At 42.8% G+C, this 26,702-nt stretch overlaps 1 long non-coding RNA gene across 1 annotated transcript; it reads right to left on the bottom strand.

Moving 5' to 3' along the window:
- Positions 1-9,268: 9,268 nt before the first annotated feature.
- LOC132590745 (uncharacterized) lies at positions 9,269-25,029 on the bottom strand. Its single transcript, XR_009556764.1, has 2 exons — positions 24,897-25,029; positions 9,269-9,508 (listed from the first exon to the last, which is right to left on the bottom strand). It is a non-coding gene; the product is annotated as an uncharacterized LOC132590745 (long non-coding RNA).
- Positions 25,030-26,702: the final 1,673 nt, after the last annotated feature.

The following is a 26,702-nucleotide window of genomic DNA, read 5'->3' as shown; positions in this document are numbered from 1 at the left end:
GGACCATGTGCATTTCCCCCTCTGGAGGCTTCAGTCTCCGATTGAAAGGCTTCCTCTTGGGATGGTGTGTCTGTGTTACTTTGAGGAAGTTGGCAGCAACTCGTGAGTAGAGAGGCCAATCCCTTGCTTAAGAGTCTCCAGAAACGGGGTGGAGTGGGGTGAGGGAAAAGTCTGCTGAGCACTTCATTATTCCCTATGCTGAGATCGATTCTCATAGGATATAATGGGGAATTGATCTGGAGGTTTTGGGGGCCCTTGGAGTTCAATTATGCTTGTCACACTCTTGTTCCTGACTCTGCCCCCAATGTCTCCTGGCTCCACCCCCAAAGTCCTCAGATATTTCTTGAATTGGACTTGGCACCCCTATTCTAGACCCACTTGTGAAGCTCCTGATAGCACTTGGTTTTTTGTTTTGTTTTTTGGCCACTGTGTTACACAGAGTGCTGGACTGGATGGGCCATTGCCTGGTCCAACATGGCTTCTCTTATGTAAATATGAGCCAATTGCTATCGTGCTCTTCTTTTATGCATTTGTTTTTATATTTCAGAATGAGGCAGACATGTTTTCATTGACTCCAGTTAAAAACATAGCAGTGGTTGAAACTGTTAGAAAACACTGAAATACATTTCTGGGAGAAAGAACCAGGGAGGGAGGAACAAATCACAGAAAGTTGCACATGCAAAAAAAATCCTATCTGCAATCCAAACAAAGGCTGATGCATCCATAATTCATTGCCAAAGACATGTTTTTAAAAATTCTTTGAACTTGTTTTTCAGCAGTCTTTTTCATTATGCCAAACTAAAACAGTGTGCAGCTTTATGTTGTTTTCTAATACATTATTTTACCCCCCCCAAAAAAACCCCCACTCATATTTTTTCAGCAGGCCTGCTATCTGCCTATTTTCTATTTTGCAGCCATATATAATCTGTAGAATTTACCATTGCAATAATCGTCTCTGTTATATGCAGCCCTCACTACTAATTGCAACATTTTCTCAATCAAGATTATTGTACTGGCCCTGGTGACATTGTAAGCCAAATTGCCCTCAAACGAGGTTGGGGAATAGGTGGGCAACTCTGGCTCAAAGGGCTCTAGAATCTATGTATACAGGATTCTACTTCCAGAAATTCTTACTAAATCGACCAAGGACACTAATTAAGTAAAATAATTATGCTTTTATTACAGAAAACTATAGAACACACATACAAGGTAATGGATACATACAACACACATACAGACCTAATAAAAATAGAGAGACATATACGGAGGTAACACAAGGATGGACAAACAGGGTGATAATTACCGATCGTTGTCTTCGAGGAAGCCTCCAATGGTGACAAATGAGGGAGATGGGGGAAGGGACCCTCAACTGATCAGGTATCGGGAGCGTATCTAAACAGCAGGTTTGGGGTACTGTCAGATGCACACATGCAGAATGTTGGGCCAGAGGTTATAAAATCTACCTTGACCCCTAAGGAGGTAGGAGGTTCTGGGGCAGATGACAAGTGGTCAGATGGTACATGATGCTGACCCACATGGTGCATTACCTCAGAAAAGGGGAGGCTCCGAAGTGACCCTAGGGGCTGGACTTGTGTGGTGGGCCGTGGCCAGTCTATTCTGGATACCTGATTGGATGCCCATATCCAGCCAATGAGCAGACCTGGCCCTGGTTACCTGAATGGGTTTCCAGGTAACAATGGGCAGGGGGAGGCTCCAGTGTGACAGTTGAGGGGATTAAAACAAACTATACAAACTTATCTAAAAGTGACAATAGGTAGCCGAACTGATAACTAAGGTGACACCTGAGCTATACAATTACTATGGCTCTGAGTGAAGCTGTTGTTCTTCTTTACTCCTCTGCTGGCACCATCCTTTGTCTTGGGTTCTGTTGGACAAAAGCTTAGGCAGCCTGGCAGGATCCATGCCTAAGATAAGCTTGATAGCCTTATGCAGAAGTTGAAGCAGCAGTTGGATACGCGAGTCTCTTACTTTGCTGTAATGGAGTCAGGAAAACAAGATGGATTCTGGTGGTGTTAGCCTTTGGTTCATAGAAACAGGCTGGAAACTGTTTGCCTGTACAGTTCATGGCGGCGTGGCTTCTTCCACTGAAATGGCCGAGATTGTGCATGCAAAGAGCAGCTGGAAGCTCATCTGTAGTTCTGGCTAACACCCATCCAGAGATGTAGAATGCTGCTGCAAAGCTGAGGCTTATAGTATCCACATAAGCCTTAGAAACCGTGGGCAAAGTCCACTTCTTAGAGCAGATGTGTGCGAGTCAAAACTCCAGGTACCCTGGCAACCATACTGGTGATCATAATGTCCATGTGTATGAAAAGTAGGGGGCTTTTTCTTACAACATACGACATTTCCTGTGCTTGAACTATGGTGATATTTGGCACAGAAAAGAGAATTCCAGCTGCCTTCTGTCTAGGAATTGATTCACTCATGCTTAGCTTTCACCATAACCCAGCACCAGGTCTTTTCACTAGTGCAACACAAGGATGCCAACCTCCAAGTTATTCTCTTGGAATGACAACTGATCTCCAGACTACAGAAATCAGTTCCCTTAGAAGAAATAGCAGCATTGGAAAGTGGGCTCTGTGGCATCATATCCCTATCTCCGCCCTCCCAAAAAAATCTATCCTCCCTCAGGGATCATCTCCTAGAGACTCCCAAATGTCTAGGAATTGCCCAAGCCAGAGGTGGCAACCCTACAATAATTTTCATTTTTATTTCAGATATTTCATATGCCTCCCAAGTTCTTCCATCCCATCTCGCCAGAAGAAGAGTAGGTTTTTATAGCTCTCATTTCTCTACTCTAAGGAGTCTCAAAGCAGCTTACAATTTCCTTTCCTTTCCCCACAACAGGCATCTTATGAGGTAGGTAGGGCTGAGAGAGTTCTGACAGAACTGTGACCAGGGCTGGCTCTGCCACTAGGCAAACTAGGCAATCGCCTGGGGCGCTGGCCTTCTGGGTGCGCCAGATTGGGTGTCCTCACATGACTTTAGTGACCTGGATTATCTAGGTCAGGGAGCAAGCTCAAATTTTGTGCTTTTCGTTTTCCCCACAATTCATCTATTTTTGGAAATTGGTTATCAGTGCGTTGAGGAGGGGCGTGCCAGAAGTTAGCCTTACCTAGGGTGCCAGATAGCCTAGGGCTGGCCCTGACTGGACCAGCCTAAGGTCACCCAGCAAACTTCATGAATCAAACCTGGTTCTCTGACTGGAGTCCATTGCTCTTAATCACTATGCCATGCTGGTTCTCAGTACCTGCCATATTTATTTATTTTATGATTTATATCCCGCCCTTCCCAGCAAGTGGCTCAGGGCGGCTCACAACATAGAATCTCACATAAATAAGATTTAAGCATATAAATAGTTAAAATAATTAATACATTCAAAACATTTAAACCATTTAAAACATTAAGGACAGCAGAAATCTAGTAAAACCACACTTGGTTTCTTGTGCCAGCTAGTTATAGGCCAGCCGGAAGAGGGTTGTCTTACAGGCCCTGCGGAACTGAGCAAAGTCCCACAGGGCCCTCACTTCTTCCGGCAGCTGGTTCCACCAGGAAGGGGCCATAACAGAAAAGGCCCGGTCCCTGGTAGATTTTAAACGGGCTTCTTTTGGGAAGCTGGGAAGCCGCTTTTCAAAGCGTGCACAGGAAACCACACAATCCTCAGTGGTGCCTCTGTTCTCCTATGTCCTTCATATACTACAGTGAGAGCCATATCAGCTACATTTTAAAAGCAGATGTAAATGAGTTGTTTGTAACCATCTGTCCACATCTTAGTAGGCTGGGTCTCCTGGGAAAGTAGGTTCTGTAGGATCACAACATAAAAGGACTTGATCCAAATTTTAATCAGTCTAACCCTTTGGAAAAGTGTTTGTGATGGAGATAGCAAGATACTTTCTTATTAGTTCCAGCTGGTACGGACTGGCAAAATAAGGATAGGAAGAAGATGGTACCTTTTTGATGAAATCCTTTGCTCTGGTTAAAAAAAAAAAAGTTCAAATTACACTTGAATTAATTATGATAAATGTATTAGGTCTGTGCTTTCTTGATGCCACTCAGAGTGCCCTAGGATGGAAACTATTAAAGCTCATCAACCAACCAGTGCATTTCTGGAGAGTGCTCCGAGGTGACTGGGTAGGGATATGATAAGGGACAGTATCATGTGATGATGTCACTTCTAGGGAAAACCCAGAAGTGATGGCAATAGCTCTAGGAATCATTGGAATCTCTACCATTATTGCTTCCAAGTTTTCCCAAGAAGTTATGTTAACATGTTTGTGACACTGGTGAGGGTTTTGTGTGTGTGTGATTTATTTATTTATTTTTTATTTATCTAAGATTTATATCCCGCCCTTCCCACTAGGTGGCTCAGGGCGGCTTACAACATGTAAAACTAACATAAAATATAAAATTAAGCATTAAAATTAACATTTCATAATTTATAGTTAAAAATCTAAACAATTATTATATACATAAACATTAAAATCATACAGGATGCCAGGAGCTCAGGGCAAGGGATCATGGGTGACAAGTAAGCAAGGTGACTGTATGAGTTCCTGACTTTTGAATGTGGCAGAAGTCAATTGTTCTTTCCCTTACTCAGACAGTCCCTCTCATTTGTCCAATGTAGAGACATTGTCTGGGAGTTCCACATTCAGAATTTCCAGATGCAAGCAGCCTGACTGGGATGAGCCCATAGCACATGGAGAAAGGGGTTTTAAGCCTTCTCTTCTGCCATTTTCCCAAATAATAGCTCTGGGGAGTCTTTAGTTGCCCTGCTGGGAAAGCGTCCATGTATTTAAGGTTCCCAATGGGACAAACAGTGGCTCCATAGGAACTTTATAGGTCAGGCAACAATGTGGAGGGACATTTAAGCCCCCTCTCCCCATGCACAATAGCCCTAATCCAAATCTGGGCTGCATCCACTTGAACCTATTTTCCATAGTTGTTGTGAAAAACCTTCAGTTTTATCCTTCCAATCATGCAACATTTATTCTGTTTTGCCAGCAGTTGGGGTTGTGCAGTTATTTTTCTCGGTATCTTTCAGTTCAGTCTATTTGACTCACCCAAATTCTGAGATTCCTAAAAAACTGGATCTCAATACTGAAAAAACTCGAATTTTTTTTTTTTTGGGGGGGGGGGGCGTCCAATAGACTCAAAGCAAAAAAACACTGAGGGGGAAAGCAGCAGCAAAGCCACTAAAAGCTGCTGAAAGGAAGCTCAGCTGGGGTCTTTTGGGCAGTCCCTTTGAACAGGACTACCTAAAAGAGCTCACCGAGCAGCTGATCCTGCAGTGAGAACTCTCTTTGTAGGACCAACTCTACTGGGGGGTCTGCTGGGCAGCCCGGTTTAGACTGGACTGCCCAACAGAGCCTGCCCAGGAGCTGGTCCTACAGAGAGAGTTCTCCCCACAGGTTCAGCTGGGCAACCTGGTTTAGACCGGACTGCCCAACAGAGCATACCAAGGTAGTCCAGTTTTGCTGGTAATTCCCAAATATATCCAAGATTCTTTTAGGGGATTTTTTCAGGTTCTTCCAAAAATTCCAGATACATTTGAGAAGCTGACAGATACCCAGAAAATACTGATAAGGTGTTCTTCAGGTATATTTTCAGTTCAGGTAGACCTGAGTGAACACCCCTAGTTAGCAGTTCTAATACCAGAAGTCCAATAGTTACATATTGAAAGGTTGAGGAATGTTAACAATTTCCAGAAATTATTTCAATCCTCAGCCTAATTTAAACATATACAAGGAAATGATAGATGGGATGATAGAATGGAGAAGGAATGGGGGAAAGCATTGCATCACTGCAATATGATAGAAGAGCCAAGACCATTTATTATCACCAGCCCTGTGAACGGCCATTAAGGGAAATCACATTGTTTGTATAAAACATATTTCGCATGGAATCAGTCATGTTTGCCCTATGTTTGCTACACACATTGGATACTTTGCAAAGGACTGCATGCCTCTGGAATAAAAGAACACCTGTGATTCATTAACATATCGCTGCTTTTTATGGAGAAGTGAAAAGAGGCAGAATGAGAGGGAGCATGGTAGAAATGGGAGGATTGCTTTACTCCAAAGGCAAATCTGTGCTTCCTGGGGGAAAATATTGCATAGCTGAAAGCTTGTGGAAGGACAGGTCTATTAGGCACACAGAGAAGCTATACTTGGGATCTGCTATAGTAATTACTACTCAGTCACAAATAATTATCCCAGAAGGGTCACAATTACATGTCACACACACATTCATAAGGTATCTAAAATTACAAATGTGTAAAAATAACTTCAAGTATCTGAGACTCACCAACAGCAAGTAATCCAGAGTTAAAGGTACAAATCTACCTCGCATATAAATCTATCAGATTTCATCTTCAAAATGCCTTTCTTTTGGAAGAGGCTGAAAAGATTACACTTTAAAACTTTAACTTTATCCATAACTTTAAAACTTTGCATTTGCCCATAAAATATGGTGATATCACAATTAAATAATTTCCTATCTTGACCAAAGGCATAGGGGGACCAGTTCCAGCTTGGGAAATTCCTGGAAATTTGGGGGTAGAGGCTGGGGAGGCCAGAGACCACAGTGGGGCACAATGCCATAGAGCCCACCCTTCAAGGTATCCATTTTCTTCAAAGGAACTGATCTCTGTAGTTTGGAGATTTGCTCTAATTCCGAGAGATTCCCACCTGGAAGCTGGCATCCTGCAAAAGTATCACTAGTGCTGTCATGCAATTCAAGGAACAATCCTCAGTAGGTCTTCTCAGGTCTATAAAATAGAGCTTACTTCTAGGAAAGTACTCTTAGAATTGCACTGAAAAATATACAAATTAGATATAGATGTCCTACTGATGAAAGAAGACCCATGGTGCAGAGTGGTAAACTGCAGTACTGCAGTCCAAGCTCTGTTCATGACCTGAGTTCAATCCCAGTGGAAGCAGGGTTCAAGTAAGCCGGCTCAAGGTTGACTCAGCCTTCCATCTTTCAGAAGTCAGTAAAATGAGTACCCAGCTTGCTCGGGGTAAAGTGTTGATGACTGGGGAAGGCAATAGCAAAGCACCCCATAACAAAAAGTCTGCCAAGAAAACATTGTGATGTGATGTCACCCCATGGGTCGGTAATGACTTGGTGCTTGCATAGGGGACTACCTTTTTTTGTCTGTTCATAAAATGTTTTTATTGTTTTTTTTATTATTATTATATGCTGTGCTCTACCCTGAGCCCTATGGGGAATGGGCAGAATAGAAATATACTAAAATAAATAACTAAATCCTACTGATGATAGTGTTCTGATGTTGTCCTTTGTTCCAACAAATTGTCCATATCTGGCCTACCGTTTGCAGCCTATTGGCATAACTTGATTAGTGGAAGATACAGAGGTTACACAGAGCATATGTAACCAACTGTCATATTAGCCAACTGTTGAGATGGAGAATTGAATATCTTATCTGGAGAAAAGACTACACTGAAATAATGATGACACACTGCACCCACTAAAAGTTCATTTACACACAGGTAAAGCAAATAACAAATTAGTCTTCTGGACAATGCACCATGCACAAGGAGAAGCCATTAAAATGTATGGCATTAGGAATAAATGTCATTTCATGAAAACATAGCTAACATCTCTAATTTATGGCTCTTCTACTCAATGTATATTCATTTGTCATCTTTATCTTTCCCATGTGTTCAGTCTTGATTCTCTTGATGTATTTTTCCTTTCGTTGTTTAATTCTTCTTACAAGCAGAGATCATATAGTTTTCTTCTGCAGATGAAGAAACCATAGTTTCTAACTGATTTTCCCCCCCAGTAAGACAGTTTGGGGCTAATGGTATAAGAATTCAAAGTACCAAGGAAAGAGAGTAGTTTTATCTATTGGATGGAAGCAGTAGCTTGATTAAGCTATTGAACTATTCATATCAGATAGTGATACATGAAAGTCATGATGATTAGGGCTGGGAAGATCAAGAAGGTAGAACCTGCAGGCTGGTAGGATAGACATTAGATAATTGACAGTATACCTATGACAGCTGAAGCAATCGTTATCTGCAGCTGTCTTTTTTTAAAAAAGCAGCAGCAGAATGAAGAGTGCAAAGGCCAAGTCAGAAAAGAAATCAAGCCATCAAAATACACTACTTTTTACGTAAGGCCAGTGAACCAGCATGTAGGAAATGAAATGGAGCAGAATAGCTTGTTCCTTTTGTATTAAAGAAGCTTTTCAGTAACTTCCAAATCAACTAATAATATGTAGAAACCTTGCTGTCAGCCAGGATCTAAATCTGGCAATTTGTAGAATCAGACCTGAAATTTGGAATGTGTTTTTTCTTGACTTTGGCTTTCTAACAAATCATCACATTCTTTCTCTAATTTTCTAGGAATCAAGCAATAAAATGTTGTTATGTATAACATCCCAGTGCTCCCACTCAGTGTTTTCCAACTCCATCATTCATCTCAGAAGTTCATCAGAAACACTGGCTTGTACCCAGTGATGTGCAAGTAGGAACATAAAAGGACTTAGCACAGTTTTCCCAGTACAAAATCCTTTGCAACACCTAGAGCTTTCCTCCCAATATATTATAGGGCCCAGAAATTGGTTTCACAAAAGCCTATGCAGGCAGAAACACAACTGGGGACACAAATCTTGAATCTAGGGACATTTCAAGCTGCCTTTGTTAGCGATCTTGGACACTAAATAATGCACTTTCAATTAATTTTCTAAATGGATTTTGCCAGTTCACACAGTAAAATTCAGTTGGAAAGTGGATTGAAAGTGCATTATTTAGAATGCGTGATCACAGCCCCAAGATCCACTTGCCAGTTCTAGTAACTCAGTTCATCCCATTTAAAAGTTATCTTCCCATTTCCCAAGATTTGCACCCCCGTGCTCTTTTTTTAAACTGTGTGTGTGTGTGCATGTATGTGTGTGTTCATGTGTGCGCGCCTGGAAGTTATGGAGACCTCTGGTGAGTGACTGACCCCTGCTGGGGGCATGGACGATATTCAGAGAGGTGTCTGAATAAAGCCTGCTCCACCTCCCAACGCCCGGTATTCCAAGGGGGTCTCCCATCTGAGTACTTGCCAGAGTCAACCCTGCTTAGCTTCCAAGATCTGCCAAGATTGGGCTTGCCTATCTAGGTCAGGGCAGCACCCCATACTCTTTAACTAATTCCACTGTGAATCCCAACCCCATCTTAGGGGTGTGTATCCTGAAATTCCTTAACTGAAAACACACACACAAAAACCGCTATTGTGGGTTGTTACCATGATTTCAGGAAATGGTAAACACAGATCTGGGATTCTTAGACTTTAGGAAAAACACTCCCTGAAAAGTCATGTTTGTTTGTTTTTTCATGTTCAGGCGGTTAGCATCAGCAGGAGCAGCAGCTGGTGTCTTGTTTTCCTTCGATTCTTCTGATTTCTTGAGGTATAGCATTTCTTCCTTCCTGTTGAATTCTTGCAAGGGATCAGGAGCACTCCCAGCCAATCACTAGTGGAAAAGCAATATTTAAGGCCCACAGTTGCTCTGAGCCAGAGGATTCTGTCAGAAGAATGAAAGACTCCCCTACCAGGAACTCTTTAAATGATAGTAGTAGGTCTACAGTGGATGTCCAGCATGAAGATACATGCCTCCATGGCTTTTTTTGCAGCAGGAACTCCTTTGCATATCACACCACACACCCCTGATGTAGCCTATCCTCCTGGACAGGCCCTGTAAGCTCTTGGAGGATTGGCTACATCACAGCGGTATGGCCTAATATGCAAAGGAGTTCATGCTACAAAAAAAAAAGCCCTGCATGATGTCTTATACCAATTGGATGATTGATTCATCACATGCACACACATACTTTCTTTTTGTAAAATTCAAACTGTTTTGAAAGGTTGTGGTGACACAGGGTGGTGGTTCTCTGCAAAGGAAGTCTTTCTTACTTTGTGAAAAGAGCCAACACTCCACAACAAGGAAGGGTGGCAAATGCAGAATTTTCAGATGAAAAGTTTTTTAAAATCACTGGCAGTCAACCACAGCAAGAGTACATAAATGAAACCAAGATTTTTTTAAAAAAATGCTAGAGACCAGCACTCTCCTGCCAAGCCCCACCTCCAGTGGAGCACACCAATGCACACCTATGGGGGGGGGGGGTTGTAAAACTGACACCTCCCCTTTGTTGATTCTTCTTTAAACTGTGAAGGTTTTTGGATTAGGTCTATGTTCTGTGCATATTTGGTGCTGTTATTTTTTTTTTAAGTAGCTGCACTCAGATTGGTTCCTCGTTTGAAAATAATGGCACCAGAACCTGGAAAAAATGCAGATTTTAATCAAGAACAGGCACTGTTCTGCCCAAAGGATAAGGACTAAATAGTAAAGGTTTCTTCCATGAATCTTGGATCTGAAATTATGAAAAAAAATCTTGTTTTCTTAATTGAAATTCTCATTTTTTCTTTCTTTATTGGAATGCTGCGACAAACTGAGACCGTTATATACTAGATTGTTCAACCATTAATAATTACCCCAGTGAAAAGGACCAGCTCTCCACAGATACTTGGTTTACTTTGCACATTATGAGCTTGACATGTGTATTGATTTGGATAACAGCATTCCCTGTATATATGATACAAGCGTAGTTGCTGTAGATGGTATGGCTGAACTGTTTGCCATTAGCAAACAAAATATATAATCTTGCTATTATTTGAATATGTTAGTATGAAAATACCAAGAAAATATATGATGAAGAATGTCTTATATTTTATATTTCCCCAAAGGGATAAACAGACATTATGCAAGAGACTAGAGAGCAGTGACGTGGCCAAGTTTTCAGATGACACTAAATTGTTCAGGGTGGTGAGAACCAGAGAGGATTGTGAGGCACTCCAAAGGGATCTGTTGAGGCTGGATGAGTGGGCGTCAACATGGCAGATGAGGTTCAATGTGGCCAAGTGCAAAGTAATGCACATTGGGGCCAAGAATCCCAGGTACAAATACAAGTTGATGGGGTGTGAACTGGCAGAGACTGACCAAGAGAGAGATCTTGGGGTCATGGTAGATAACTTACTGAAAATGTCAAGACAGTGTGTGATTGCAATAAAAAAGGCCAACGCCATGCTGGGAATTATTAGGAAGGGAATTGAAAACCAATCAGCCAGTATCATAATGCCCCTGTATAAATTGATGGGTGCGGTCTCATTTGGAATACTGTGTACAATTCTGGTCACCGCACTTCAAAAAGGATATTATAGCATTGGAAAAAGTCCAGAAAAGGGCAACTAGAATGATTAAAGGTTTGGAACACTTTCCCTATGAAGAAAGATTAAAACGCTTGGGGCTTTTTAGCTTGGAGAAATGTCGACTGCAGGGTGACATGATAGAGGTTTACAAGATAATGCATGGGATGGAGAAAGTAGAGAAGTACTTTTCTCCCTTTCTCACAATACAAGAACTCGTGGGCATTCAATGAAATTGCTGAGCAGTCAGGTTAAAACAGATAAAAGGAAGTACTTCTTTACCCAAAGGGTGATTAACATGTGGAATTCACTGCCACAGGAGGTGGTGGCGGCTACAAGCATAGACAGCTTCAAGAGGGGGTTAGATAAAAATATGGAGCAGAGGTCCATCAGTGGCTATTAGCCACAGTGTGTGTATATATGTGTGTAATTTTTTTGGCCACTGTGTGACACAGAGTGTTGGACTGGATGGGCCATTGGCCTGATCCAACATGGCTTCTCTTATGTTCTTGTGAAGAACTTGATGTATTCAAAGAAGACGAGGGTCATAAACCTATGAACTGTTCCTATAAAACCCTTCTCATTCCAAAGCAGAGGATAAGTGAACTCCATACCTGGCAGAAAAGACATCACCGAATATAAAAGAATCCTCCAGGGAAAAAAATCAGGTTGCCTAGTGACATAACAAGGCAATCTCATATGGACCACTTCAATGGACCACTTTAAGAGCTCATATGAAGTGGCTGAGAATGGGATTGTAGTATATGCAACTGAAGGGGAAATAAGGAGCCAAACTGCTGGTATTTGCTTCAGACACAGATGGGTTTTGTTTTTGATACAATTTTGCTCGAGTCTTGTGAATTATTCATTCTTTATTTCAAGATCTGGAGCATGTGAAGTTTTATCTTTATCTGAAATATATATAGACCTTTATGCCCTGCTGTTCTTCCCAGTGGGGTCTCAAAATGGCATGCATCATTCTGCCATTCTAGTTTATCCTCATGACAACTACCTTGTAAGGCAAGTTAAAGATTGAAAGTGATTGGCTAAAGATCACCCAGTGAACTCCAAGGCAGAGTGGGGATTTGAATTTGGGTCTTGCAAATTCTAATCTGACACTCTTAAACTCTGCACCATCCATATCTAGGGTGCTGTTAGACTTCAAAAACAGCAATGATTTGGTGCAGATGGAATATTTCCTGATATATCATCTGTGATTGAAAAATCTTGACTATGATTAAGAGATTCAACTCACATCCTCCCTCTTCCTTTTCCCTTGTGCTTACACTCTACTCCTTTCTCCTGCTCTAATTTTCCTCCCCAACCTTCCCTTACTTCTGTACTCACTTGTATGCCAACTACTGCTTTTGTAAAGGGAACTGCAATCATGGCTAGACTGAGTTCCAAGCTCTTGAAATCCGATAAAACTTAGCACTGAGTTTAGTGTACATATATTGGAAACTGCAGTCAGCATTAAAAAAGAGTTCCAAACTCTTGAAATCTGATAATACTTAGCACTGAGTTTGGTGTACATGTATTGCTAACCATAATTAACATTGAAAAGGGAAAGGATGAGAAAAAATTCAAACAGAAGACTTGAGGAGATAAGAGAGGAGAAGTATGCAAACTTGACAGTTAAGAGATTGTGAAATGTTACATCTTTTCCATAAGAAGCCAACATCCAATTTCCATGATATCTCAGGGTGTGGCAGAGTTTTCAGTGCTGACCTGGTAAATTCAAGCTATCATTCTAAAAAGTAACAAAAGGCTCAAAGGGGGTTTCCAAATGGCAAGAGGCTTGTGTAGTTTGAGAGCCCGCATGGTTTAGTGGTTTGGAGCAGCAGACTCTAATCTGGACAACCAGGTCTGATTCCCCACTCCTCCACGTGAAGCCTGCTGGGTGAATGTAGGCCAGTCACAATTCTCTCAGAACTCTCTTATCCCCCACACCTACCTCCCTAGGTGTCTGCTGTGAGGAGAGGAGGGGAAGGTGATTGTAACCTACTTTGAGATTCCTTAGGGTAGAGAAAATAGATATAAATACTAAATCAATAATCAATACCCCTGCTTTCTACTTTTCATGTAAAACAGCTGAGTGGCAAAGAGTTCCTCTATACTCAGCTGCCTGGTTTAAATGGGTGGGAGCCATTTAAACCTCTGTTCCCTGAAAAAAGCTACAGGGAGCAGAAAGCAGGGGTTTAAATGGCTCTGAGCCTGGGGCTGGCTGGAGCTAGCTGCCCAAGAAAGCCTCTTTACACAGCTGAGCCACAGGAGCAAGCTGCCCCCATGGCTTAGCTGTTTTTCCTATCTAAATAGCCGAGCTACAGGGGCAGCCTGTTCTAGCAGCTCAGTTGTTTACATTAGAAACAGCTCAGTCATGGGGAAAGCCTGCTCCTATGGATCAGCTGTTTTGACCCTGAAACAACTAAGCTTCCGGAGCAGGCTGCCTCACAGCAACGGCCAGTGCGTAGGAGTAGGGCAGGTAGGTGGCTGCCTCAGGCATCACCTAGCCTACAGGGAGACTGACAGGCTCCCCCTACCCCTACCCCATCACTCTTGCCTTCCCAGGTCAGAGAGCACGCCCTGCCTTGCCACTCTTGCCTTGAAGGTGAAAGCAGCCGGGCAGTGTGTCAGCATGAGTGCTCCTTGGAGCCTGCACAGGCTGCCACCCCACCCTCGCCTTCCCAGGTGGGGCTAGGGTCTAGGGCACTAGAAACTCTGGTGCCTGGCCTGCCTGCAGCTCAGCTGTTTCAGGCACAAACCTTCCAAATCCAGCTGGGTATGTATGTGAACTGAACAGGTTTGTGAGGGTCATGATTCAGTTCGTGGTCAACGACGAGCCACATTGTTGAAGTCTGTGCCCATTCCTAGCCAGACACAGGATATAAGAGTCATATCACCATTTTGTTGCATTGACTGCCATTTCTTTTAGGCACCATTCAAAGTGCTGAACCTGGGGGTGGAAAACTTAAAGAACTTCCTCCTCCCACACTATCCAACCCACCAGTTCAGATTGGCCTCCACAAACCCGCTCTGTGTCCCTCTGTACAGCAGTAAGCTAGATGACAACTGCAGGCAGGACTCTTCAATGGTGGCATCTCACCTTTGGAATGTCCTCGGCCTTGAGTTTTTCCTTGCACCTAAGTTTCAGATGCCAAGATCAAACCTTTCTACTCATTCAGGCTTTTAACTGAAAGATGCCATTATTTTAGACTGAGGGCTGCCTATTGATATTATTTTTTTGCTGCTGAACACTGAACTCTTTTTCTAACCCTAGTGAGCTCCTTTCTTATTTTATTGCTGATTTTAATATTGGTAATTTTTAAGCTTCTAGTTTTCAAAAATTGATTTCGTTGCCTTAACAGCCATCATATGCATTTTCAAAATATAAATAAGAACATGAAATAAAAAGGAGAGTAAATGTTTAAATATATCGTAATTTAATTAATTTATAATCTGCCTTCCCCCCATGTGGACCCAAAATGCCTTAATCATTCTCCTCCATTTTATCCTCACAACAACTACTGCGGGGTAAGTTTGGCTGAGAGTGTGTGACTGGCTCTATGAGTGTGAGCTTCTATGGCCCAAGTGGGGATTCAAACCTGAGTCACCCAGATACTCATTCAAAACTCTTTACCTCTATACCACACTGGTTTGCAGTGGCTCTCACTACAACCCAGGGCTTTTTTTGAGCAGGAACACAAAGGAACACAATTCCAGCTGGCTTGGCATCAGGAGGTGTGGCCTAATATGGAAATTAGTTCCTGCTGGGCTTTTTCTACAAAACAAGTCCTGCTACAACCCCCAACATACCCAATACAAAATCAAAATACAAAGTCTCTTGGTCATGCTGATCTATGTGTTGATTTGTTTCCTCTTTGTGATTGTGATCCTCTGTTTCTCTACAGATTCTGATCCTTATTTTTATCTCCAGCTGCTTTCAAGCCAAGTTTAAGCTTGTGAAGGAAAGTTGCTCCTGTTGTAAAGTTCAGTTTGCAAGTGAAATAGGAGGAGTCCTAGCTTGTTCTGAAGAAATGAACCATCGATGCGTAATAATGGAAAGCTCCAATACAATCATTTCTCTCTGTTCAATGGCTAATTAAAAATACTGGCTCAGAGCGTGCAAAAAAACAAACAGCTGGCTTTCAAAAAGCATTTGTAATGCTAGCTTCAAACTGATACATGTATAAACTGCTTTAGTGCCACTTTGTGGTGAAATTAAGAAATAGAAGCTCTCCTTAGGTAAAGGCAAGAATGCTTTTTCCAGACAAAGACTCAAGCAACTGTTTATTTCAAAAATGAGAAATGCCGAAGCCAGCACCTCAACTGGAAGTCACTTTCTTAGCGAAGTCCTTTTATCTAATCCCAGTTCATGTATGCTGATTAGATGCTTGGTGATTAGACTACAGCTCTCTCTGCATGTGTTAGGAGGAACTCTTTGTGGGTTTTGTGCTCCAGGGCAGAGTATCAGGTTCTGGAGATAAATCTAGTGAGACCTGGTACAGCAAGTTCTGGTCTGGTTTAAATGCAAATACTAGGGATTTAGGAAAGGCTATTCATGTTGTTGTTCAGTCACACAGTCGAGTCTGACTCTTTGTGACCCCATGGACAGAGTCATGCCAGGTCCTTCTGTCTTCCACCATCCTCTGGAGTCTGCTCAAATTTGTGTTTGTTACATCAGTAATGCTGTCCAGCCATCTCATCTTTTGCCGTCCGCTTCTTCTTTTGCCTTCTGTCTTTCCCAGCATCAGGGTCTTCTTCAGTGAGTGCTCCCTTCTCATTTGGTGGCTAAAGTATTTGAGCTTCAGCATCTGACCTTCCAGGGAACAGTCTGGGTTGATTTCCCTTAGAACTGACTGATTTGATCTTCTTGCAGTCCAAGGGACTCTCAAGAGTCTTCTCCAGCACCACATCTCAAAAGCATCTATTCTTCTGCGCTCGGCCTTCCTTATGGTCCAGCTCTCACAGCCATACATTACTACTGGGAATACCATCACTTTGATTATACGAACTTTTGTTGGCAGGGTGATGTCTCTACTTTTTATTATACTGCCCAAATTTGCCATAGCTGTGCTCCCAAGGAACAAATGTCTTTTAATTTCATGGCCACAGTCACCATCTGCAGTGATCTTGGAAATGTGAAGTCTGTCACTACTTCCATGTCTTCCCCTTTTATTTGCCAAGGTGTGATGGGGCCGGATGCCATGATCATAGTTTTTTTTGATGCTGAGTTTCAAGCCTACTTTTGTGCTCTCCTCTTTCACCCTCAACAAGAGGTTCTTTAGGTCCTCCTCACTTTCTGCCATTAGAATGGTATCATCTGCATATCTGAGGTTGTTGATGTTTTTCTCGGCAATTTTAATTCCAGTTTGTGCTTCATCCAGGGCAGCATCCAGGCTATCCATAGTAATCTTAAAATCAACCTAAGAGATGGTTTTACTTTGTCCATCAATCAAGATAATCACATTGTTATTTGGGATCCTGCAAATTTTGCTGCAAATACCAATTTCAATGGTTGAACTCAAGGTGAGCTGATCCTCAGATTCCTCCTCCATTACAGGGACCACATAGCTACACTTGCCAGTTGGCAGTGGGCAAACACTTGCCCCTGCTATCAGTCCCCCACCTTCAATAATTTGAGGAACGGGGAAATGGAGCCAACAGAGATTCTTTAGAAGTTTCAACCAATCTGTGTGTAAAGCTTCATCTGGAATTTTCATCACATCCACAGATCTGCCACCTAAAAGTGATGTCATATCCTCCATGCTGCCCTAAGTATTTCTCCAATCTCTATAGTTTTTATCAAGTAATGTCACAATCTGCTGTACATTCACCCTTCCAAGGCCCAAAATTCTCCCAGCATTTGCTGGCACAGGGCTGGTAACCCTACACATGGCGGATTTTTAAACCCAGCACCAGGGCTTTTTTTGAGCAGGAATGTACAGGAATACAGCTCCAGCTGGCTTTGCACCAGGCGGTGTGGCCTAATATGCAAATGAGTTTTGGCTGTTTTTTTTTACAAAAGCGCTACATGCAACAATGGTGACATCAGGGGGTGTGGCCTAATATGTAGATGAATTCTTGCTGGGCTTTCTATTAAAAAAAGAGGTAACAGTAGTCTCCTGTGCAAGCACCAAATCGTTACCAACCCATGGGGTGATGTCACATCATGACATTTTTACAGGGTGGTTTGCCATTGCCTTTTCTAGGAATCTACACCTTACCCCCAGCAAGCTGGGTACTCATTTTACCAAGCTGGATGAAAGGCTGAGTCAACCTTGAGCTGGCTACCTGAACCCAGCTTCTGCCAGAATCAAACTCAGGTTGTGAACAGAGCTTGGACTGTAGTACTGCAGCTGACCACTTTGTGCCATGGGGCATATTTTAGGACTTCTTAAAATCCAAGCATCATTTAGAACCTTCTTCTGGAAGGCTTATCCCATTCATTTACTCCAGCAGCACATTTCCAGCTACTTTGCAACACGTTGCAAAGGAAGCAGCTTTGGGTGTGGGGGGTGTTTGAGCCTGTGGGGGTATCACTTTAACCATCTGTTGTTTGTAAAACTATTGATGGGGAGAAAAAGCAGCAACAAGCAAATTCTACATTGCTTAAACTGTTGCTATATATTTGGCCCTTCAGAAGATCCAAATTGCAATAGTAGTAACCACATGATCTAATCCAGCAAGGAAGGCCTCCATTTAAAGGTGTTCATCCACTGGCCACAAGAGTGTGACAGAGGGGAGAGTTGTACCCATCCTTGGATTGTTGAAGCAAGGAAACTGTTCTGGTTTTGCCACACTGTGCTGTGGCACTTTCATTGCCTGTCCTCTCAAGGCTGTGCAAGGTAGCATCAGACTAGTTGAGTGCGTTACAAGATCAGGCAATGTAAATGTGGCATGTTCCTTCTTTTTCCTCTATCCCAATCTAGGTCTGAAGGCATACATCATCGTGGTTTCATTTCCCATGAGTGACATTGCCTTAGAGCCAGTTCTGATTGACTATCTGATATCACATTGACTCATGGTCCCAGATGGTGTTAGTTTCATGCAATCCAGGAAGGCCTAAAAAACTGGATTAGGAAGAATTATACTGAGGAAGAGCTGAAGTTGCAGACACACACAAAAGAAAACAAAAAGAAGGTGGGTGTCAGGGAAAGAAGAGTTGGTTTCACTACCTGAAGGCGTCTCAGCATGGCTTACAATTGCCTTCCCTTCCTCTCCTCACAGCAGACACCCTATGAGGTAAGTGGGGCTGAGAGAGCTCAGAGAGCTGTAAGTGACCCAAGGTCACCCAGCTGGCTTCAAGTGGAGGACTGGGGAATCAAACCCAGTTCTCCAGATTAGAGTTTGCTATTTCTAACCACTACACCACAGCTGGAGCTATTGTGACCATTCAAAACTTCACTCTTTTCAAACCAGAAATGTCCAGGGGCAGGAATTCATCTAAGATGTGTTACAAGTTTCTTTCTTCAGGCTCCTATTTCAGATTAACAATGATCACATTCTCACATAAACAGCAAATGGCATAAAGATGAGTTTAGTCTTATGTTGTAAATGTTTTAAAAGTACCTTGTACTGTCCACCATGTATATTGAGGTGAGGAGACTACAGGGTTTTGCCAAGCACATAATAAAGAACAATTCTATTCTTCTGGGCATGTTCTTTTTCCTGTCAGTTGAGTTGCCACACACAAGGTTTGGTAGCTTATCTTTTAATTTGCTTGCTGTTCCTTATGACTGCTTTCACCTCTGATTGAAAAATCTATATTGGCACTTTCCTCTGCACAGCAAATTTGTGACGGCACAAAAATGTTGATAGAACCAGTGAGGAGGAGTTGTTCTTAATGGCTTGGCTATGTTTCATTGCAACAATATTCCGTCTGCCAGTTTTTGTTGCACGTAGACTCAATACTTTTAGATTGAACTAAATTGAAGTTTCTTTCACAAATGCTGTGCTGAGTGAACTCAGAAGCCCCATTCACATGGTACTCTAGGTCCTGTCCCCAAACCACCAGGAATTTCCCAGTCCAAAGCTGGAAGTTCTATCACTGTCAGTGATGTTAGTAATAATGGAGTATTATGAGCAAGTGGATTAGGGCAGAATTGCCCTGTTTCGTAGCATGTCACAACAGCGGAGCTGAGGTTAGACATGGGACAAGAAGTAGATAGGTAGAATAAAACAGGTGAGCTGTAGTCTGCAACTACCAGTCTTTTTCTACCAGATCAGATAGGCAAAGAAAGCTTTTACTGGGTAAAACAGTATCACTGGACCAACATACTCTAATTTATTGACTTAAAGAGGTATCCTTAGCTGACTTCACCAAAAGAGTAGCACCAAAAGTATTAAATTCTCTCCCCAGGGAGATCTTTCTGTCCCCCTCTATCATTATCTGCCACTAGGTATGCCAGCCTCTAGGTGGGACCTGGGGATCCCCAGGAATTATAGCTCATCTCAAGACTACAGATATCAATTCCCCTGGAGAAAATGACCATGAAAAGCTATTCACAGTACTGGGGTCCACTGCTGTGCAATCAATGAATTTTGTGGTGGTCATGATTCCTTGTCACTGCTTATTTCAAAAGCCATACACATTGTTAGGGGAAAAGCTATGATTTTCTTGTAGGAACATCCTTGTTTCTGTTCAGCCATAATGAGTAGGACGCAACTAGGTCATTTCAAAATAGGGTTGCCAGGTCCAACTCAGGAAATATCTTGGGACTTGGGGGGTGGAGCCAGGAGCAAGGTTGTGATAAGCACCACTGAACTGTGAAGGGAGTTTTGGCCATCACATTCCTTTTAAATGTCTCCCACTGGAAATAATAGAAGATAGAGGCACCTTCTTTTGGGGCTCATAGAATTGGAACCCCTGTTCCAGCCTTTTTGAAGTTTTGCAGGGGCAGGGGGTTAGGAGAGGTATCAGATGCTATGCTGAAAATGTGGTGCTTCTGCCTCAGAAAACAGCCCCCCAGATACCCACAGACCAATTTTCCATTATACCCTATGGGCAGGAATTCCTGTCCCCTGTGCTTTCTGATAACCCTGAAGCGGGCCAAGGGTCTCCAATCCAGGGAATTGGCAACCCTATTTCAAAAGTACAATACGAAGAAACATCAGCCATGTCAAATTTCTGGCTCTTCAGCTTGCATAAGCTGGCAGTCCAGGGAGCAGTTTCCGCATGATTATGGAAATGGGTGGCACTTTAAAAAAAACAACAACCAGCATTCAGCACTGGACTCATTAGGTATTTTAAGGTAGCTCTCTGCCTGCTGATGGCCCCTATGGAACCACAGTGAAGAAAATAAGTGAAATGGAATCAATATCACCATTTATTTTTGTGAAATACCTGCTCTCAATGGCTTGCCTGTGCTGCCATAAACAGAAATACAAAGTGATTCACCACATCATTCCCTCAAAAAGATTCCCAACTGCCCTATTCAGATGCCTTGCCTGACGGCAACAGAATGCCATCTGCATGAAGCTACAAAGGTATTTATTACCATTAACAATTAGCATGGAAAGAGGTAAGAATTCTCATTTTCTAGTAATATGGCTTTTTCCCCTTTACTCTCAAAAATGGGAAAAAAAGAAAATTGTCTCACTTTTCCTTTTACCATCAGCTTTGTAATAATTTTGCCCACAGGTCATTTTGTAGTAAAAACCGTAGCATTTAAATCCTTGGTTAGCCAAACTAATTTGTATCCAGATTTCTTCCATATCCTTTAAGAAGCCCATCCTAATCTCATTTCTTTTTATCCTGCTTTCAAGCCAATAAGAAACTAGTAAAGGCTCACATATCAATCTACCTCTTACCCCATGCAAAAAAAACCGACAACGATATAATAAACATAATGCTACAAATAAACTGACTCAAGAGAAGCCAGGACAATTCAAACCAGCCACCCTTATTCTATTCTCACTCCTCTTTTGCACAGTAATATCTATTTTGGAATCCCTCCCAACACACATACACACCTTGAGGCTTACCTACCTTACTATCTGCTAGGTACTGGGAAAACTTTTAAAGTAAGGTTTTAACTGAGGGGCCTCCTCCTTTTCAAGCCTGTTTTTGTGGGCTCCTTCTAATCTGAGGAATATTTCATTAACAATGTTACGCAAGACTTTTTTTTGAGAAAAAAGCCCAGCAGAAACTCATTTGCATATTAGGCCACATTAGGGGTCCCAAATCCCCCGGTAGGCCTGGAGACTCCCGATTTGGAGCCTCCTCCCCCCGCTGGCCATAAAAGGGAAAGCGGGGGGGGGGGAGGGGAGGAGGAGAACGGCAGCCCTTCGCACCCAGCCCCGATCGCAGCAGCCAGAGCTCTTCCGTTTTCTCAGGCTGCTTCCCGCCCCCAGTCAGCTGGCCGGTGAAGGGAGGGGAGCCCAGCCACGCCCCCAAAGGACCATGTGCCTTTGCACCTCCGGAGGTGAGTGAGTTCTGTCTCCTGCATCAGATTTCCCAGAAAGGGGGGGGCGGGGGGGAGGGGGGTGGAGAGGGAAACGTCTTCTCATAGGGTATAATGGGGAATTGATCTGGAGGTTTCGGGGGCTCTGGGGGAGCTGTTTTTTGAGGTAGAGGCACCAAATTTTCAATATAGTATCTAGTGCCTCTCCCCAAAGTATCCCCCAAATTTCAAAACGATTGGACCAGGGGGTCCAATTCTATGAGCCCCAAAAGAAGGTGCCCTTATCCTTCATTATTTCCTATGGAAGGAAGACATTTAAAAAGGTGTGCTGTCCCTTTAAATGTGATGGCCAGAACTCTCTTGGAGTTCAATTATGCTTGTCACACTCTTGTTCCTGGCTCCGCCCCAAAGTCTCCTGGCTCCACCCCCAAAGTCTCCTGGCTCCACCCCCAAAGTCCCCAGATATTTCTTGAATTGGACTTGGCAACCCTAGGCCACATACCCTGACATCACCATTGTTTCACACAGAACTTTTTGTAGAAAAAGTCCAGCAGGGACTCATTTGCATATTAGACCACACACCCCTGACACTGAGCCAGCCAAAACTGCGTTCCTGTGCATTCTTGCTCAAAGAAAGCCCTGATTTTACACTGTGGAACACTGTTGTGGCTTGTTTTACTACTGATTTTTCTTTTTGAAGACACTCCAATTAAATTACAGAACCATGAGAAAGATTCAAATTAAAGGATCAGAAATTGATGTGAACATGAAATTGTGCATGCAACGTGCCATCAAGTCTCAGTCAATTTATAGGATTTTGAAGGCAAGAGGTGGTTTGCTGTTACTTGACTCTGCATCAGGGCCCTGGAATTCCTTGGTGGTCTCCCATCCAAATGCTAACTTGGCCAGTTCTGCTTAGCTTCTGAGATTTTATGAGATCAGGCTAGATTCAGCCATCTAAGCGTGAGCAACCTAAACACAAGGGGTGCCATTTAGTATTGTTGAGAAAGCCTAGCAACTTGGAGACTAGAGCATAATTGAACACCTCTCTAACTGTGAGGCTTAAAGTAAGATAAAGAGCTCTTTCTAGTGGCAAATGAAATAATTACAGCAGCACCAGAAGAAGCTAATCCTAAAAGGAGCCAAGCTCTTAACGATCAGTTAGAGTTAAATAATGAAGCCTGTGTGCATGCAAGAATATTTTAAGTTCCTACTTTGCAGAAACAAATATTAAGCATTTTGAACTATATTATGAAATTAAGTCTATCATTTGCTGGTGTACAGAATTAAGTGCAATTCTATGCAGAGTTCATCTGGTCTAAGCCACTAACTTCCAATAAGATAGACTCAAGCGGGCAGCCGTGTTGATCTGAAGCAGTTGAACAAAGCAGGAGTCAAGTGGCACCTTTAAGACCAACCAGTTTTTATTAAGAACGTAAGCTTTTGTGTGCTCTTAAGCACACTTCATCAGACGAGGAATCCAGCACACTTTGCTCACTGTGCTGGATTCCTTGTCTGATGGAAGTGTGCTTAAGTGCACACGAAAGCTTATGTTCTAAATAAAAACTGGTTGGTCTTAAAGGAGCCACTTGACTCCTGCTTTGTTCAACTTCCAATAAGTTTCTACTGCAGCACCTCTGCATAGGATTGCACTGTAAATCTCTAGTGTGATATATCTTGCACCAGAAACGTGTTTTGTGACTCATTACACCTCACATTGCCAACAGCAGTGACTAACCTGTTGTCTCTAGAACCTGCAGAACTCACTTGGAAATATCATTAAAATCAAATGTTTGTTTTCCTCAAAAAACCTGTCTTCATCTTTTGTAGTGAATTAATATAAAGGTTTGCAATTTAATGTAGCTAGAAATGCAAATCTGAAAAGAAAGGATTCAGGAAAGAACTGAACACACTTTCAGTAATCATGCAGGTTCACAATGCATGAGGAAGAAGATTCTGTCTCTTGTCCTCATCTTTAATAGTCACAAAAAGGTTAACATATATGCATAGGTCCCCTCCACAAAACCAAGGACCCTGTTTTTCAGGATTTCCAAATATTCATCCAGACTCAACATGCATACAGTTTTCTAAAGGTGAAAAGTGTTTAGTTCTTAAAACACTGGAGTTGTCAGAAAGATCAGCATTTGATGTTTGAATGGATTTATTATTTAGCAGGCAGAGGGAGGTGGCCTGCTCCCCCTCCCTTTTTCTGGCGCTAACAGAAATCCAAGGACAGTCTAGAACAGAGAATCAATGCAGGGAGAAAGAATTAAATCTGCCTTCCTCAGGCACATGACCTTAATCTGACTCAGGCCCCTCCATTCTGGTATACTTTTCCTATGGACCCAGATCTTCTGGTTGCAGATCCATATACAGGCAAAATATCATCTACCTAGATTGGGGGGTTGTGATTGTGGCAAAGCATCTGTTTAGCATGTGGGAAGTCTTAAATTCAATCCCTGCTATCTCCAATAGAAAGATGACATAGCAGGTGATGTGAAAGACCTCTGATTTTGACAGACCAATGATCTGATTCAGCATAAGTGATTCTGGCTCAGTATAAGGTAGTTCCATGTGTTCAGTTGTAGAACATTGCCTTGGATATGTGGCAGGTCAGGGTGTACCCAGTAAAGGTATTATACATGTGAATCAGAATGTAAAATTTACCTTGGAAACAACTCCATGCAGAAGAAATGTAGAGACTTGTCCTTCAGCACATGTAAGCTTGCACTCCATGCTGCTATGAGCAGCAAGAAGGGGGAGTTGATGAGGTGAATCAGAAGGTGAATCACAAACTACTTCTCTTTGAAGAGCTATTAGCTTGCATCAAATTCAATTGATTCTAAAGGTATAGCGGGGAGCTTTTAGATTGGCAGAAGAAGGGTTGTAGCAGAAGAACAGGAAGGATTTAGGGAAGCTTGTTCCACAAGGTTTTGCAACTAAGGGCTTCACACTCACAGTTATCCATTTCATACTGAAAAAAAAAGCTGGAAAAATAAAGACACAGGCTGTGATTCAGAGGAGCTCCGTGGAGCCACAGGTAAGCCTTACATCAGCTCTCATGGCTGAAGAGTCAAACAGGTGTTTGGTCTAAGAAAAGCTTTTTCAGTTGTTAGGCTTTGATATTGGAAATAAACAGTGTACTGGTGCATTTCCCCAGGAAGCAAATGCTAAGGTTTAGCAGGGCAACTCACAAGCAAGGTTGCAGAGAATAAGACCAGTCCAAAAATCAGGGCTTTCCAAGAACAGACTCACCAAAATCCAGTGTCAAAGAGTTCCAGGTAACAAATCCAGTCCAGAGTCAGGGTTTCCAGAAAAGCCAGTTGACAGGTTCAGTACAGCAAGGTTAGTGGCTTAGTAACAAGGTGTATTTGATGCATCCACAACCTGCTGCTTCTCCCAGCTGAATTTATAGCCAAGTAATGAGCTAAACGCCCAGCCAGTTCCTTGGCAGTCATCCTGAAACTACTCATTCATCTCTTCAACCGACAGCTGACAACAGGCCATGAGTCTAGCACTTCTTCTCCTCCCTTGCAACTCTAAGCATCTCTGACAGCATTGGCACTTCAAGGGTGTTGGTGATCTAAGTGGGATGGGAGTGGCTTCTGAATGTTGGCTCAGTTTCAGCTGTAGGCTGTGACTCCTGAGCAGCTGGTAACCTGATCTCTTGTTGTTCTCCTTCTGGCTCAGAGCCAGCTGCTGGCTGTTCAGTTAGTGGCTGAGGGCTAGGTGTAGGTAACTCTCCATCAGAGAAATCAGAGTCTTCACTTAGCACAAACTGACGACACTAATACAGATCAGTGTGTCAAAAAGAGAGATTAGCCAGATGCATGGGGAAGTCTATCAGTGGTGACTAGTGATAACAATGAAAGGAAACCTCCCTGTCCAGGGACAGCAAACCTTGGGGCACAAGCGCTAGGACCCAACAACATTAAGGGACTCTATATGCCATGTTTCTTTGGACTTCCAGGGCAACTGGTTGGCTGCTGTTTGAAACAGGAGGTTGGACTGGATGGGCCAGCAGAGCTCTTATGTTCTTCATGTGAAGTAAAGAGGTAGCTTTTCTACATTTATTTTAGTAGAGGTTGTATTTAGGTTTCCAAACAAGCCTGGAGAAACATGTCTTTCCCCTTTAATAGAGGTTTAATGTGTGGAAATGGGCAGTTGAAGCTTTTCTTGATATAGAGGTAACTAATGTCACCTGACATTAAGTCACTATTAAAACGTCAGGATATTCTTTTCTCCAGGCAGTTGGCAACTCTATTTTATGATTTTTTTTAAAAAAGTACGCAGTCATGCTTTGTTAAGCCTATAGGGCAGAAGACTCCCAAGCTGGCAGCGCTGACTCTGTAGCAAGAGGCAGTTGAGGGAGAAGCGGCAGACTGGTCTAGGGCTGCCAACCTCCAGCTGGGGGCTCAACACCTCCCAAAATTTGCTTATTTATTTAGTATTATTTATCTAAAATATTTATTCCACTTCTCCTTAGGAAAATGGCTGTTTTGGAAGGTGGACTGCATGGCATGGAGAGCCAGTTTGGTGTAGTGGTTAGTGTGCAGACTCTTATCTGGGAGAACCGGGTTTGACTTCGTACTCCTCCACTCACAGCTGCTGGAATGGCCTTGGGTTAGCCATAGCTCTGGCAGAGGTTGTCCTTGAAAGGGCAGCTGCTGTGAGAGCCCTCTCAGCCCCACCCACCTCACAGGGTGTTTGTTGTGGGGGGAGAAGATATAGGAGATTGTGAGCCGCTCTGAGTCTCTGATTCAGAGAGAAGGGTGGGGTATAAATCTGCAGTCTTCTTCATTATACCCTACTGAGGTCCTTCCCCCTCCTAAACCCCACTCTCCCAGGTCCTAACACCAAATCTCCAGGTATTTTTGAACCCAGAGTTGGCAACCATAAACTGGACCTTACCTACAATGCCCTTGTGTCTCATCCAGGAGCCCACAAAGCTAACACTCCTGCCCTTCTTTGGCTAGAAGGGAATGCAGAGATTAGGAGTGAGGAACTCTCACATGACTGTAGGAAGCGAGCAAAAGAGAGCAGCTTCCTTTGCTCCTGTAT

This window comes from Heteronotia binoei, unplaced genomic scaffold (genome assembly GCF_032191835.1).
Source record: "Heteronotia binoei isolate CCM8104 ecotype False Entrance Well unplaced genomic scaffold, APGP_CSIRO_Hbin_v1 ptg000568l, whole genome shotgun sequence".
In the NCBI taxonomy this organism is placed as follows: domain Eukaryota; kingdom Metazoa; phylum Chordata; class Lepidosauria; order Squamata; family Gekkonidae; genus Heteronotia; species Heteronotia binoei.
Note: the sequence above shows the minus strand (reverse complement) of the source record. Positions and strands in the feature narration are given on the sequence as shown.